The following is a 14,934-nucleotide window of genomic DNA, read 5'->3' on the forward strand; positions in this document are numbered from 1 at the left end:
TGGGAGAGGTGTCATCTGTATTTTAGATGTTACTGATTATCTTAATACACAAATAAATCAAAGTTATTCTCACTGTTGACTGATGCAAATATATTTCCCATTGTCATTTTTATGTGCTTCAATGTTTTTTTCTTCTTTAATTATTTATTATATAACTGTGGGAAGGGTTTGAATGTAAAGCCAAGATTCCCAATTTTAAATAAAGTAAAGTTGTCATAAACTTGCATTATGTCATTTAACACTGCTGCCTGAACATTATTGTTTTCTATGATCCCAGGTCACGGTTTGAAAAAACCTGATCTTGAGTTCATTGAGGCCAAATTAATTTTCCATGAAGCCGTTACATAACCAGGTGAAGGGTCGGTAGTGTCAGGATCCAGAGCTTTATTCTGTTAATTATTCATTAACTGCAGCAAAACAACAGTGCTTTTAAGGTAGCAGGAGTTGTTCAAGGTTTGTTTTCGATGTAAATGTACAATATGTTCACATGACAACGTTGGAAAACAGAAGCAAAGGTAACAAAGCAAGCAGAACAAAAACACCCTTAAGACTTTGAACAGATGCTCCACATGCACCAAAAAGTTCACGTATTTATTTACACAGTGTTTTTTATTTTTTATTTCATAAGATTAGCACTTTTTTGGGCAACTAAAATCATTTCATTGATCTTATCTTTTTTTTAATTGCCATGCCAGATAATGACTTCACTAGTGTCTTATTTTGAAAATATACATCTCATGGCCTGTACATTATTGTCATATTAATTTGTTAGCAGAGGATGTTCTTCCTGAGGCAGCTAAAGAAGTTTAACCTTCCAAAGACCATGATGGTGCACTTCTACACGGCCATCATTGAGTCCATCCTCTCCTCCTCCATCAGTGTCTGATACGCTGCAGCTACTAGCAAGGACACGGGCAGGCTGCAGCGTATCATCCGCTCTGCTGAGAGGGGGATTGGCTGCAATCCAACATCCCTGCGTGACCTTGTCGCCTCCAGGACCATGAGGCGGGCAAGTCAGATAGTACCTGACAAATACTGTTTCTTCCTGTCTGCAGTTGGACCCATTAATAAAGTCCGGGCCCCCCCCACCCCACTGACTCAGACACTTACATCCCCAGGACAATATGTTACAGTTACACACCTTTGCATAACTCTACTCTTTAAACATACACTTGTCACTTTGGTAATATACTTGTCTTAACGTATACTATATTAGTGGGTAAAAACCCTCAAAAATAAAAGTCCCGCATCAGCAAGCGCACAGAAAAGTACAGAAGTGTATACCTACATATACTGAAGTCTCTTCAAGTTGTAAGTAAGTAAAGTTTATTTATAAAGCACTTATCACAGACAACGTATCACTAAGTGCAGTACAGTAGTCAATTAAAACAAGTTGGCATGCAGCAAAGTAAAATACACAGTTAAAGATGGTGCAATAAAATAAATAAACAGAGAAGATAAAAAGCAAGCCATAAAATATTTAAATGAACCCAATGCCACTGTAAACAGGTATGTTTTGAGATGAAGTTTAAATGATACTATTGAATCTGAAAACCTTCGGGGTGCAGCCAGAGCATTCCACAGCTTTGGTGCTACTGCCTCAAAAGCTCAGTCACCACGGGTTTTAAGGCGAGTATGAGGGACTGACGGAAGGTTCTGGAGGTTGGATCTGAGATGGCGGGCTGTTGAATACGGGTGAAGTAGTTCAGCCGCGTATGAAGGAGTCTGGCCGTGCAGTGTTCTGTATGTGAGAGGGAGGATTTAAAAGTTGTTCTATGCTCTACAGGGAGCCAGTGAAGGGACTTGAGTATCGGGGAGGAGTTCCTTAGTTCAATCTAGAATGACACATATTATTTTTGGATTGTGCGTTGTGTGAAATCACAGTCAGCAAAGTAACAAAGCTGTTGTGAAATATGTAGCAATAGTGTCAGGTTCTTGTCACAGGGTGAGGCTCAGGCGCAGAGAAACAAGCTGGACACAATATGAATAACAAAAAAGGCGCTCTTTAATGAGGCAACATTTTACAAAAAAACAACAAGGTCCAAAAGGGGCAGGCAGAGAATCCAGGTTCAGGGCAGGCAGGGTCAAACAGGCAGAACCAGGAATACGGACAGGACGACGGGAAAAGGACACGGAACTATAGACGACAATCCAACAGGAGACAAGAGAAAGACTGACACAATATATAGGGGGGGAACAGGTGTACGACATCAGACACTAACGAGACAAGAGTGGCTGAGGGCAGGTGCAGGGAATTAAACGATTAAGACAGAAGACACAGAGGAGACATAGGAGACACGGAACACAGGAGAAACAGAACAGGGTGTTACATAGTCTCACAAGGTGCAAATCCATGAATGCAGATGTGGTACTCTGAATTTTATAGAAATGTCGGCGAGGATGTCGGTACGTAGAGACGAGGCCTCAGGGAACCAACCAGAGAGCTGCATTCTGTGGCACAGTAGATACGCTGCACAGCATTCTCAGAGCTGCCTGGCACAGCAAGTGTTTACTGAGATCTTGTAAACGCTCCGGTGCAGATGAAAGCCTGCAGCCAAGTAATGGCACACGTGTGACTGAGGCCCCGAAGTGGCTCCGCCCTGTGGGAGGAGCTCGGGCAGTAGAAAGAGCGTGTAACAATACACCTGAAGAAATGTATCCTCTCGTGGCACCGGCCCAACAAAACACCAACAAACATGCCACGGTCCCTCGTGTTCATTGTTCCGCGTTCTCCCTTGAACAATGTTCCCCATCACTCATCTTGTTTTCTTTTGGGTCTGTTTCCTGGTGGAAAAATAAATGTATCAAGTGTTTTGTGTGTAAAATCATAATCAGCTGTTGAGAAACATGTATACAATTCCTCTTCAGCCATAACAGGAACAGAGTCCCCAGTTGAAGTGGATTAGAAGTATAAAGTATAAGTTCATAATTTAATATTCAGCTGATAATATGTTACTTGTATCTATTTAATTTCGTTAACTTTTGCAGTAATGGAGTAAACTTTGATTGTAATATGACTAATTCTGTTAAAGATTTTTTATTTTGAACAACTTTATTATTCACCATTTATGATCAGACATTTCTTTAGTGAAGTATTCCAGACATGTAAACACACAAACACAAGTCTACATAACACAAGACTACAACTAATAAAGAATAAAGTAAAAGGAAAACAGTCATACCAAACTTAATTGTTACTGTTATGCATTAACAGCCCAATCTCCAGGAAAAAATGCTGGCATTGCACTTTTCTGCAAACCATGGACACACTGGATGTCTGACTTATGTAACGTTGTGATGCTTATTGCATAATGTAATGCTATGTAGTCGGCTGGGGTGAAAAGGGTGGAGGTCACTTTCTTTGCAGGAGTTACGTTGCGTTATTATGTCCCTATTGGAACACCATGAGATTTTTTTCTGACCATAATCTTAACTGAACCAGTGATTTCTCCACCTTTTTTCAGTGATTTACTACTTTGTGAAATATTTCACCCGCCGACCAGTGCAAAGTATTTTTTGCTGAAAATAATATGTAATACACAGCGCTGCGCCATCAGTGTCTGATTTAATATAGAATATATACCATTCCCTTTCTGAACTTACACTTATATTGTATTGAAAATGTATTTAATAACTATTTCAAAAGAATTTTTTTAATCTCACGTACCCACCGGAGTGCCTTCACGTACCCCCAGGGGTACGGGTACACCCCCATTTGAGAACCACTGATCTATAGCTTATACTGGTCTCATAATCAAACAGTGGCACATCTGTTCAGTCTGTTTCTCCAGCATCTCAGACAACCCTCCATTTCCGGAATTAACTTGGACTTGAGAAGAGAAAGTAGAGCAGCGTTCAGGGCCGTGAAATGAGTCTTCTTAGTCAATAAAGTGTACATGCAGAGGTTTTCCAGAAAGCCACACCAAAGAGCCCCAGTGATGCAGAACAGAAATAGAAGTTGCTGCTCAGTGCTGATATCACACTATATGGAGATGTGAGAAGGAAAGGTTATGACTCCCATCGACATATAACGTATGAGCCATGATAAGACCTGAAACACAGCACAGCCTTTCCTCAGCACTTTTTGTACCTCATTTGACAAAGTCTTGCTGAGAAAGCAAAAGCAAGTGTGTTAAATGTTTGTGCATGTGCATGTCTTATTGTACGTGTGTGTGTGTGTATTTCTAGCGAGAGGCTGATTTGTCCAATCTGTCATATTTCTGGGTTATTATCCAGAGCAATGTAGTTTAAGCAGGCGTCTAAGCAGTGTCTCTTCACGCATACACTTTTACTACTTGGACTTGTGTGATTATATTGGCTCAAATGGAATAGTTGGGAGAATTTAGCACCTCAGTTGAATAAGGGCAAAAACAAAAATCACAAATGAATGAACATTCTATTTTATTTTGAAAGGCGAGTGCAGTGAAAATCCCTTAGATGAATGCACAGTGCTGGCTCCAATAAGATGGACCTTGGCTTTGTGTTAGTACATGCTGCCCTACACCTGTCTGGACACTAAGTGGCACCAAAGCTCCGTACTGGAACTGTGTCCAACCATATACGAGGCTGTATTCCGATAACCAGACCTTTTCACATGTTCTTTTTAAAAATAAATCTATATGGTTCTCCATCATATCCCAACTTTTCCCACCGTTATTTTATTAATTCTACACTAATGACATTTTGACAAGATGCAAATGTTGAGCTTCGGTTCAAAAGCTGCACGGGGTTGGAAGAGTTTTGAGGAGCAAATGCAAATATAACACGACTCTAATATGGACCGGGATAAAAAATATCCAAGTCTTAAACCGTCTATGTGACAGGAATATTGAATAGTAATTTGATTTGCTTATGCAAATCGGTAATTTCAGATATTCAGCCATCCAGACGGTTTAATAATCTCCCGGGACTGAGTCTCATCACCCAGCATAACGCAGAGAACAGCCAAACAAGCCGAACTTCAGGAGGCTTCATATCTCTGTTGGATGCTGCTCAGGTCCAACAGCTCATGGTGTGTGAGACAGGAAGCATTGGGTTCATCCTTATTTTTGGCTTTATAGTTAGGGTTGATTCAGGTTTAAAGTTAGGTTGGTTTAGGTTAAAAGTTAGGGTTGGGTTCAGGTTTATAGTTAGGGTTGATTCAGGTTTAAAGTTAGGTTGGTTTAGGTTAAAAGTTAGGGTTGGGGTCAGGTTTATAGTTAGGGTTGATTCAGGTTTATAGTTTCAAGTTTCAAGTTTCAAGTTTCAAGTTTTTATTGTCACATCCCCTTTTATACAAGTATAATCGGTTCGTGAAATTCTTATGTGCAAAACACCCGACAGCAGTAGCAGACTAAAAAAAGAATAAGAATGAGAATAAACTATACAATATCCACACACAAAAAAGAAGAAAGTATTAACAATATATATATAAAACAGTGTAATAGAATATACATCATGACAATATATATATATAAAACAATGTAATAAAATATACACTTTTTTGAGACTATATATATATATATATGTATATACATACAATATATATATATATAAACAATGTAATAAAATATACACCATGGCCATAGATATTCACAGAATGTTCTTCTGGGTGTGTAGTGTTAATGAGGGTCTCAGTCCAGTTCAGCAGCCTGATGGCCTGACTGAAGAAGCTGTCCCCGTCTGTTTTGTCGGGCACTTGATACTGCGGGCGGCCTCGCCTGACTGTAGAAGGGTGAAACAGTTTCGGGCCGTGGTTTGTCTTTCAGCATCCGCGTGGCCCTGGGCCCTGGCCGCTTAGTGTGGTATATGTCCAGGATGGGAAGTCTCACTCAACGATGTGCTGCCGACTGCCCACCCCCCTGTGTAGCCCCTACTCCAGGGCGGTGCAGTTCCCTCCCCAGACAGGTGATGCATGCAACCAGAACACTCACCTACGATGGTACTGGTGTAGAATGTCTCTGAGGATGGGGGGCTGAATTTCCGCAGTCAGTCGCCTGAAATACCAGGCGCAGTTTGCCCCTTTTCACAGTGGTGTGGTGGTGGTGTGGTCATGTGAGTCCTCGGAGAGGTGCCACGCCTTGGAGAAGCTGACTGCTGCCTCTGCAACTCCGCCTATGGAGATGGGGTGGACTCTCTCCTCTCCTTCCTGTAGTCCTCCCTGCTCAGCTCCTTCTCTTGACGTTGAGGACGAGGCTGCTCTCCCTGGCCCCACTGTACCAGTGATCCAACCTCCTCCCTGTAGGCTGTCTCGCCGCCGTCGGTGATCAGCCCCAACACTGTTGTGTCGCCAGCAAACTTGATGATGACGTTGGAGCTGTGCATGCTGCAGTCGTGGGTGTACAGGGAGTAGAGAGAGGGCTCACGCGATCCCTGAGGGGCCCCCGTGTTGAGGGTCAGCTCTGAGGTGGTAATCACATCCTCACACCCTGGCGCGGCGCGCCCGACAGGAAGTCCAGTATCCAGCTGCACATGGTAGAGTGCAGGCCTAGACCTCTGAGCTTGGTGTCGAGCTAAGGGAATAATAGTGTTGAACGCTGAGCTGTAGTCCACAACCAGCATTCGCACACAACAGTTCCTCCTCCAGGTGGGAAGGGCGGTGGTGAAAGTGCCATGGCGCGGCGTCCGGGTCTGTTTGTTTGACGATATATTAGTGGTCATGCATGGCAGGGCCATGCTACTTCACCACGCGGCGTCGTCGGTGGATCTTGATGACAGTGCCATTGTGCCAAACATGGAACAAATGAAGTCCTTGACCAACCTCTCAAGCATTTACTGACAGTCGAGGTGAGGGCTACGGGTCTCCAGTCATTCAGGCAGGTTACCTTGGGGTGTTTGGGGACAGGCACAATGGTGGACATCTTGAAGCTCTCAGGAACAACAGCCTGGGACAGGGAGAGGTTGTAGATGTCTCCGAAAGACTCCTGCCAACTGGTCTGCACATGCTCTGGTAGCGCCCGGGATGTGTGGTCGACCTGCTGCCTCCGGATGTCCACCCGCTTGAAGGCTCACGCCGCGGCCTCCTCTGAGTGACTGGCAGGCTGGTCTTCCTCGGCGCGCGCTGCCGCCCCGGCTGCCTGCCGAACCGAAACGAGCAAAGAATGTATTTAGCTCGCCTGGGAGGGAGGTAGAGGAGTTCTCTTCACCGCTGGTTCTCCCTCTGAAGTCCGTGATTGTCTGTAGCCCCTTCCACACACCTCACACATGGCGGCTCTTGAGCTTCTCCTCCACCTTGTTCCTGAACTCCCGCTGGGCAGAGCCGATGGTCATAGAGGTCGAAAGCTCGGCTCTTTTGTATTCCGCCATAGTCCGAGTCAAAGGTGTTGTTACGCGTGCGCGAAACACGCCGCCATATCCACGGTTTCTGGTTGTTGGGATGGAACGAACTGGTAGGAACAACGCTATCTATGCATTTCTTTGATGAATGAACTCGGGACGACGTGACATTACTGTTGTCGTTGTCCGACCACGCCGACCTGAACATAGTCCCCCGCCCGCTCAAAACAGCTCTGGTGTAGCATAGACTCATTGACCCACCGACGCAGCACCAGCTTCACAGCGCTGCTTGCTGCTGTTGTCTGCCTGTAGGCGGGAGAGCGTGGATGGAGCGGTGCGGTGTGGTGGGTCCGGCGGGCTGAGGCTTAGGGCCGGCTAGTGTTCCAGGTCAAGTAGCAGTGGTCAGAACCTCCTCCCCGCTGCTTGCTTTTATGTGAACTTGAACTCTCAGGTTCGCTTCTTCTTCTGTTGAAGTCCCGCCACAATGAAAGCAGCCTGGTGTGTGCCACTCCCTCGCGTGATCGCCCTAGAGTTCCTTCAGCGCGCTTATGTCCGCAGTTGCGAAGCGTATGAGACAGCAGTTACGGTGACTGCTGTAAACCCCGCGGCCAGAATGGTACACATGAGCATTAGGTACTCCAGGTCCGGGGAACAGAACGACTTGAGAGTATGTACATGACTTTGCTGCACCCAAGATCTGTTTATCATGAGACATACCCTCCACGATCTTTACCAGAGAGAGTCTTTGTTCTGTCCGCTGTGGACGGAAAATCCTGCCGCCTGATGGCAGAGTCGGTAAAACCTCCGACATCCATGTCTCCGTAAGGCAGATGATGCAGTTGTCCTTAGTTTCGGTGGAATTGAATATACAGCCTGTAGCTCGATAGCTTATTGTCCAAAGACTGTACATTTGCCAGTAAAATGGTGGGTAGTGGGGGTCGATTGCTCGACGTCTAGTACCACCAGCACGCCTCCTCGCTTCCGCGGTCGGGCGACGATATGCGAGATCGCGCGGAGATAGTTCGCCACTGCTTCCCGGACGTCCCGGTAAGAGTTGAAAAAAAAGGAGTAAAAGCAACCAGTGCCGAAGCGGCGCTGAACCAATCTCCAGAAGTGTGCATCTGTCGTCGTTAACAACCCTGCTAACGTTTTTTGAAAAAAAATAGCAATAAGAAGAATAATAAAAACTGCAACAAAAACTGAAATCCTGCAACACAGCGGCCATCACGTACGGCGCCATATCGCATGAGTTGGGGTTGGGTTCAGGTTTATAGTTAGGTTGGTTTAGGTTCAAAGTTAGGGTTGGGTTCAGGTTTATAGTTGGGGTTGGGTTCAGGTTTATAACACATCTGCCTCTCGGGACTACAGATGAAAAATAGCCCTTTGGCTAACTTTTGCACATTTACAGAAATGTATTTATTAATGTGCACCATCCCTAATTAAATATATGTTTAATGTACCCCTCCCCCACCCAAAAAAGAAGAAGTTATACTTATAGATAGATAGATATATACTTTATTAATCCCCAAGGGGAAATTTGTCGTGACAGTAGCAGCAACACACAAGAATAAAAACAAAACACAAAATATAAGAAACAGGGATGAAAGATATAGAAGTATACAAGTAAAATAAAAGTAAAATACAAACAAAATATATATGTAAATATACAACACACATGCATACACAACACACACATGACTGGTACAGGTGTGCTGGGGGGGATGGGGGGTTACATTATAGGATACACTGACCTCCTCTCACCTCTTATCTCCCTCATCTGTATGAATATTCTCATTATTATTATGCTGCACCATGATAGCGTGTAACTTATCTTCTTCTCCGGACTCATGGATTGTGGTTGTATCTGGAGCCTGGTCCCGCCTCCTGCTGGCCCTGCCTGACATCCACTGCTACTCATCTTATTATTAGTCATTGGTACTATTACTTCTACTATTACTGCTTTTATTATCATTACCATTCTATTATTATTCACACTGCTGCTGTCATAATTAGTAGTAATCATATTTTCATTAAGACGTCTGTTATTATTAGTGCTAGTACTGCTATTACTAATCTCATTATGTGTATCATTTATTCCTATAACATAGATTGACTGTATTGCTCTTTTATTATGTTGTTTATTCTGTAAACGCATGTATAAATCCTGAGAGAGGGTATGTGCTATTAAATAGAATATAACTGAACTGAACTCAAACAAATTACATTGAATTGAACAGGGAGTTTGCACATTCTCTCTCCAGCTTCCCCCTACAGTCCAAAGACATGCATTTTCATGAATTGATGACTGAGGTGTGAGTGGCAGCCTGTCTCCATGTGACAGCCCTGTGAGAGGCTGGCATCCTGTCCAGGGTTCCCTGCATTCACCTCATGTCAGCCGGGATCGGCTCCCGCCTCTCCAGCGACAAGCAATTACGAGTAATGGATGGATGGATGGATTGGGAGGAGCTGAGGCCGAGGTGGATGGATGGATGGGTTATATACAGGACTGTCTCAGAAAATTAGAATATTGTGATAAAGTTCTTTATTTTCTGTAATGCAATTAAAAAAACAAAAATGTCATGCATTCTGGATTCATTACAAATCAACTGAAATATTGCAAGCCTTTTATTCTTTTAATATTGCTGATTATGGCTTACAGCTTAAGAAAACTCTAAAATCCTATCTCATAAAATTTGAATATTTCCTCAGACCAAGTAAAAAAAAAAGATTTATAACAGCAAAACAAAATCAAACATTTGAAAATGTCCATTAATGCACTCAGTACTTGGTTGGGAATCCTTTTGCACGGATTACTGCATCAATGCGGCGTGGCATGGAGGTAATCAGCCTGTGGCATTGCTGAGGAATATGCCTACTATGAACTATTCATACACTCTGTCATATTCATTGAATGTATTTAAACTCTAAATCTGTCCTTCTGTACACATTACATCTATTGCATCTGTCCATCCTGGAGAGGGATCCTCCTCTGTTGCTCTCCTCCAGGTTTCTTCTCTTTTTTTCCCCCTGAAGGGTTATTTGGGAGTTTTTCCTGGTCCGATGTGAGGTTTTGGGGCAGGGATGTCTATGTGTACAGATTGTAAAGCACTCCGAGACAAATTTGTAATTTGTGAAATTGGGCTATACAAATAAACTGAATTGAATTGAATTGAATTGAGGGTTTATGGATGCCCAGGATGCTTCAATAGCGGCCTTTAGCTCATTTGCATTGTTGGGTCTGGTGTCTTTCAGCTTCTTCTTCATAATACCCCACAAATTCTCTATGGGGTTCAGGTCAGGGGAATTGGCAGGCCAATCGAGGACAGTAATGCCATGGTCAGTACACCAGTTACTGGTGGTTTTGGCACTGTGGGCAGGTGCCAGATCATGCTGGAAAATGAAATCCTCATCTCCATAGAGCTTTTCAGCAGACGGAAGCATGTAGTGCTCTAAAATCTCTTGGTACACAGCTGCATTTACTCTGGACTTGATGAAACACAGTGGACCAACACCAGCAGCTGACATGGCTCCCCAAACCATCACTGACTGTGGGAACTTCACACTGGATTTCAAGCAACTTGGATTTTGCGCCTCCAGCCTTTCTCCAGACTCTGGCGCCTTGACTTCAAATGAAATACAACACTTGCTTTCGTCTGAAAAGAGGACTTTGGACCACTCTGCAACTGTCCAGTGCTTCTTTTCCATAGCCCAAGTCAGACGCTTCTTCCGTTGTCTTGAGTTCAGAAGTGGCTTGACCATGGGAATACGGCTATTGTAGCCCATTTGCCGCACACCTGTGAACAGTGGCTTTTGATACCTGGACTCCAGCTTCAGTCCACTGTCTTTGAAGCTCCCCAAATTCTGGGCGACTCTTCTTCACAATGCTGTTAAGGCTGCGGTCATCTCTCTTGGTTGTGCAGCGTTTCCTGCCACATTCCCTTCCAACAGACTTTTGTGGATGTGCTTTGAAATTGCACTCTGTGAACAGCTTGCTCTTTGAGAAACTTCTTTTTGTGTCTTACCCTCCTGATGAGGGTGTCAATGATGGTCCTCTGGACAGCAGTCAGATCAGCAGTCTTCCCATACTTGTGATTTAGTTTACTGAACCAAGCTGAGTGTTTTTCAAGGCTCAGGAAACCCTTGCAGGTGTTTCGAGTTAATTAGACGATTCAAGTGATTTGTTTAATACCCTACTAGTATACTTTTTCATGATATTCTAATATTTAGAGATAGGATATTTGAGTTTTCTTAAGCTGTAAGCCATAATCAGCAATATTAAAAGAATAAAAGGCTTGCAATATTTCAGTTGATTTGTAATGAATCCAGAATGCATGACATTTTTGTTTTTTTAATTGCATTACAGAAAATAAAGAACTTTATCACAATATTCTAATTTTCTGAGACAGTCCTGTAAACACAAGACTGATTACATAATATGACTGAACGGCTCATTCTGTCAGAAAAAAATCGTCTTATTTTGCAGTGGTCAGAAAACTAGAAAAGCGCTAAAAAGCGAATCTTTTTACCATTTTATCTTAAGGTGATTATACGCAAATGAAAAGTTCCCTGTTAAAATATTGCCTTTTGCCACACACACCTCCCAAAATACTGCACACTGGCCCTTTTTTTATGAGGCCCAGTAACGTGAGAACTGGAAGAACAGAAAAATAAGCCACACCATTTAGCAGATCAACTGACCAACGTAGACGTCTGCAGAATAGTTATAGTTAATAAAAGTTGTTTCCCGAACCCACATCAAACTTTAATGTCAGCCACAGAAACTGATGCCCTGCACATTTTCATAACACATTCTGAAGCTCCGCCTCCTGTAAAAACAATCCAGTGATAACGAGCTGCATGAGACTCATTTTCTCATTCAAATACATGGTTTGAATAACAGTGTGTATTAGAATAACAATGAGATGGATTGATAGCGAGATTGATCTGAAGAGAAAAGTGCTTGTAAATTTCCCTCGCTACAGTTCTGGAGGTACAACATTAGATAAACGTCCACCTGACATGGAAACCGCCCTAAAGCTCTACGCCCTCCAGCTTACTGGAGAGACGGAGGAAGGGCAGTCGGTGAGACCGAGCAATCGATGATGCCTCCTCCACCGCCCGGACCTGAGTGCTATCGATTTACTCTCTCGGTGAAGAGGAGGAGATGCACTGAAGGTGCTGCCTAAGGGAGTGGAAGAAAAGATGGAAAAGAAAGAAAATAAGAGAAAAGAAAGGTCAAAAGGAAAAGGTAAATAAAGTACCCCGAAGCAGGGAGGCCCGAAACCACGGACACACTTCCATGAAGAAGAAGTCTTCGGAGCAGGAACAGCTGGCAGACACAGGCAAACAAAACTCCTCATCATGAAGGGCGAACCGACAAGGAAGAGACCGATCCCGACCAAAGACCAGCTCAGTGACCGCCAACCGGCAGACGGACATGGCTGCCCCGAGACCAGCGGGTATGTGAGAGGTAGAGATCGAGATGCACTTTCTCCTCCACTGTGCACTAAGATATTAAACTTTCTCATGTCGAGCCCAGAGGAGGAGCTGTCAGTTCTTCTACGCGGAGGGACAAGAGCTCCTCTGGCAGCTGAAGTCACTCACAGAGATAACGAACTGCAGGAGACTCATGTTCTGCATTGAAATACATGTGTTTGCATAACAATGTGTATTATTATAACAATGTCATGGCTTGACAACGTGTTTTCATTCATGTCAATAGAGAGAGAGACGTTTCCCATCAGCCACCATACAACCATATCAGCAATGCACAGAGCAATACCATCGTGCACAGCAGATTAGAGGGCAGGCTTTTCTTTATAGCAGATTATCAGGCAGTCAGTGTGTGTGTGTGTGTGTGTGGGGGGGGGGGGGGCATAAGCAGGATACACCCAGTTTATTGAAGGGTACACAGAGAGACAGACAGACATTCACGCTCACATTCACACACTCGGCTCGTCTCTTGTTTACCTGAGCTGCATGTCTTTGGACTGTGGAGAGCGCGGAGACTCCGCCCACAGACCGGAGGTCACGGTGGTAGCCACTCCACCTACACGTACAGCCGATGACTTCATCGTCTATAAGGTTATTTCTTTTTGAAATATTGGATTTTGACTATTTATCTGAACACGTTGTGTCAGAGAACACAGATATGTGCGAAATGTTTTGAATGTGCAGAAAGTGTTGACCGTGAATATCTTTCTGAACACATTGAGAGCTATTTAAGTCCAGTGGGTTTGTACATTGATTAAAGGGTCATTGAAGTGAAGAGGAGACACATGCTCATGTACGAAAAATACATGAAGAAAAAAAATCACCAGAATGCAGAAAATTAAACATTTCACGCAGCAAATGTCCATCTGCTGGAATATTTAGTGGGAGAGGGACAGGTTTAAATCATTTAAATACTTCCTGTGGCTCAGTGATGAGCAGGGTCCTTCAATCAGAGGATCAGCGGTTCGATTCCTGGCTTCGCCCATGTCGATGTGTCCATAAGACTCGGGTTCCCATAGCTGTGTCTACAGTGTATGCATGTGTGTGAATGATAGTTGGAGACCTGATGGGCAGGTGGCTCCTCCCATCAGTGTGTGAATGGGTGAATGATGTCATGTAGTGTTAAAGTGCTTTGAGGGGTTGGAAGTCTAATATAGATCTAAACAAGTAAAGTCCATTTACTGAACCACACAGGACCCCAGGAACTGTTCCCCCGGACTATAAACCTTTTGAGGAGCTCACTGTGTTTCGACTGCAGGGACCCTGATCTCATTTCAGTGCTGGGGACATTTTAACCCCCACAAAAAGTCCACATTTAGGAACACAGTTAGTCTTAGCAAAAGTGATGGCGTCTAAAGGATCACTGTCAATAAAAAAAGACTATAAAATGTCCATGGATAAAGGTTGAACTCTAGAAAATATCAATTACTGAGCATCACACAGACACACACATAGACAAACACACACACACAAAGAGAGGTCGAGAAGAAAATCGCGGACCAGGCAAAACAAAGACTTAATTAACGAAACATCCCGCTGTGAAATGTTGGCTGTCTTCACCTGTTGGGGAAACAAAAACACAGACGCATTGGGAGAGTGGGTGGGAAGGAGACACAAGAGAGAGAGAGAGAGACTACTTATAAGGAAAGGGGAGGTAAAGAAGAAAGGAAGGATGATGGAGGACTAGGCGGATATAATGCAGACACACTGTACTTAAGAGCATACAGGAGTAAACGAGGAGAGGAGGTGACAGGCAGGGACAATATGGACGGCCATGATGAATAAACGGAAAGATGCAGGAGGCGTGGCCTCTCCCAGTGCCCTGTGTCTTTAGGCCACAGCACTTCACCAGACCCGGTGAGCCAGTAACAGAGCAGCTCTGACCGCTGCCTGTTAGTTCAGCAGGATGGTCAAGTCCAAGTCCATTTGCCGGTAATGGAGGCAAGAAAAATGCCCCGATAAGGATTGTAAGTTTATAAAAAAATGTTATTAAAAGTTGTAAGTCCACTTTTGGTAATGGTCATGTCGGTTTGGTTTTAGCTACTTGGGGTCAGAATTCTTTTGAGATCTTTCAAAAGCGAGCGATGTCATCTGTCGTTTCAGCCCCGGAACAGGATCATTCGTGACGACGCCCTCTAGTGGCCGTAATGATCAGGAGCGAAGGAGGAAGCTAGGTAACGGTGATGG

The sequence above is a fragment of the Pseudoliparis swirei genome, chromosome 19 (genome assembly GCF_029220125.1).
Source record: "Pseudoliparis swirei isolate HS2019 ecotype Mariana Trench chromosome 19, NWPU_hadal_v1, whole genome shotgun sequence".
Classification (NCBI taxonomy): Eukaryota; Metazoa; Chordata; class Actinopteri; order Perciformes; family Liparidae; genus Pseudoliparis; species Pseudoliparis swirei.